The following is a 2,740-nucleotide window of genomic DNA, read 5'->3' on the forward strand; positions in this document are numbered from 1 at the left end:
TCTCTAATGCAGCAGAACTGCAAGTTTCATGGACTTCCATCTGAAGATCCTTTTCAGTTCTTAACTGAATTCTTGCAGATATGTGATACTGTTAAGACTAATGGAATAGATCCTGAAGTCTACAGGCTCATGCTTTTCCCTTTTGCTGTAAGAGACAGAGCTAGATTATGGTTGGATTCTCAACCCAAAGACAGCCTGAACTCTTGGGATAAGCTGGTCACGGCTTTCTTAGCCAAGTACTTTCCTCCTCAAAAGCTGAGCAAGCTTAGAGCTGATGTTCAAACCTTCAGACAGAAAGAAGGTGAATCTCTCTATGAAGCTTGGGAAAGATACAAACAGTTGACCAAAAAGTGTCCTTCTGACATGCTTTCAGAATGGACCATCCTGGATATATTCTATGATGGTTTATCTGAGCTATCAAAGATGTCACTGGACACCTCTGCAGGTGGATCCATTCACCTAAAGAAAACGCCTGCAGAAGCTCAAGAACTCATTGACATGGTTGCTAATAACCAGTTCATGTACACTTCTGAAAGGAATCCTGTGAGCAATAGGACGCCTATGAAGAAGGGAGTTCTTGAGGTTGATACTCTGAATGCCATATTGGCTCAGAATAAAATATTGACTCAGCAAGTCAATATGATCTCTCAGAGTCTGCATGGAATGCAAGCTGCATCCAACAGTACTCAAGAGGCATCTTCTAAAGAAGAAGCCTATGATCCTGTGAACCCTGCAATAGCAGAGGTAAATTACTTAGGTGAAACTTATGGAAACACCTATAACTCAACATGGAGAAATCATCCAAATTTCTCATGGAAGGATCAAAAGCCTCAACAAGGCTTTAATAATGGTGGAAGAAACAGGTTTAGCAATAGCAAGCCTTTTCCATCATCAACTCAGCAACAGACAAAGAACTCTGAACAAAATGCTTCTAATTTAGCAAATCTAGTCTCTGATCTATCTAAGGCCACTATAAGTTTCATGAATGAAACAAGGTCTTCCATTAGAAATCTGGAAGCACAAGTGGGCCAGCTGAGTAAAAGGATCACTGAAATCCCTCCTAGTACTCTCCCAAGCAATACAGAAGAAAATCCAAAAGGAGAGTGCAAGGCCATTGACATAAGCGCCATGGCCGAACCTGAGAGGAGAGGAGAGGACGTGAATCCCAAGGAGGAAGACCTCCTGGGACGTCCAGTGACCAATAAGGAGCTTCCCTCTGAGGAACCAAAGGACTCTGAGGCTCATCTAGAGACCATAGAGATTCCATTAAACCTCCTTATGCCCTTCATGAGCTCGGCTGAGTATTCCTCTTCTAAAGAGAATGAGGATGTTACTGAAGAGCAAACTGCCAAGTTTCTTGGTGCAATCATGAAGCTGAATGCCAAATTATTTGGCATTGATGCTAGGGAAGTTGAACCTCCCTTGTTCATCAATGAACTTAGTGATCTGGATCAACTGACATTGTCTCAGAAGAGACAGGATCCTGGAAAGTTCATAATACCCTGTACCATAGGCACCATGATCTTTAAGGCTCTGTGTGACCTTGGTTCAGGAATAAACCTCATGCCCCTCTCTATAATGGAGAAACTGGGAATCTATGAGGTGCAAGCTACTAAAATCTCATTAGAGATGGCAGACAGCTCTAGAAAACAGGCTTATGGACAAGTAGAGGACGTGTTAGTAAAGGTTGAAGGCCTTTACATCCCTGCTGATTTCATAGTCCTGGATACTGGAAAGGAAGAGGATGAATCCATCATCCTAGGAAGACCTTTCCTGGCCACAGCAAGAGCTGTGATTAATGTTGACAGAGGTGAAATAGTCCTTCAATGGAATGAGAACTCCCTTGTATTCAAAACTCAAGGATCTCCCTCTGCAACCATGGAGAAGAAGCTTGAAAAGCTTCTCTCAAAGCAGAGTCAACCAGAGCCCCCACAGTCAAACTCTAAGTTTGGTGTTGGGAGGCCACAACCAAACTCTAAGTTTGGTGTTGAAATCCCATATCCAAACTCTAAGTTTGGTGTTGGAAAGTTTCAACAAAGCTCTGCACATCTGTGAGGCTCCATGAGAGCCCACTGTCAAGATATTGACATTAAAGAAGCGCTTGTTGGGAGGCAACCCAATGTTTATCTAATTCTTATTTTTATTGTTTTTCATGTTTTCTTAGGTTCATGATCATGTGGAGTCACAAAATAAATATAAAAATTAAAAACGGAATCAAAAACAGCAGAAGAAAAATCACACCCTGGAGGAGCATCTGTCTGGCGTTCAAACGCCAGAACAGAGCATAGTTCTGGCGCTGAACGCCCAGAATGGGAGCATCCTGGTGCTGAACGCCCAAAACAAGCATGGTTCTGGCGTTCAACGCCAGAAATGGCAGCAAATGGGTGTTGAACGCCCAAAATGGGCACCAACCTGGCGCTGAACGCCCAGAGTTGTGTGCGAGGGCATTTTGCATGCCTAAATTGGTGCAGGGATGTAAATGCCTTGACACCTCAAGATCTGTGGACCTCACAGAATCACCTCAGGATCTGTGGACCCCACAGGATCCCCACCTACCTCCACTCACTCTCTTCTATTCTTTCTTCTTTTGCTCAAGGGCGAGCAACATTCTAAGTTTGGTGTGGTAAAAAGCATAGCTTTTTTGTTTTTTTTTTTTCATAACCATTGATGGCACCTAAGGCCAGAGAAGCCTCTAGAAAGAGGAAAGGGAAGACAAAAGCTTCCATCAAGGGTCTATAGC

The 2,740-nt window shown here is 43.3% G+C and overlaps 1 non-coding gene across 1 annotated transcript; it reads right to left on the reverse strand.

Annotated features, from left to right (window-relative positions):
- Positions 1-261: 261 nt before the first annotated feature.
- LOC148574451 (small nucleolar RNA R71) lies at positions 262-369 on the reverse strand. Its single transcript, XR_015906356.1, has one exon. It is a non-coding gene; the product is annotated as a small nucleolar RNA R71 (small nucleolar RNA).
- Between the last annotated feature and the right edge of the window lie 2,371 nt (positions 370-2,740).

Source organism: Arachis ipaensis, chromosome B2 (assembly GCF_059453495.1).
Source record: "Arachis ipaensis isolate K30076 ecotype BB chromosome B2, ASM5945349v1, whole genome shotgun sequence".
Lineage (NCBI taxonomy): Eukaryota > Viridiplantae > Streptophyta > Magnoliopsida > Fabales > Fabaceae > Arachis > Arachis ipaensis.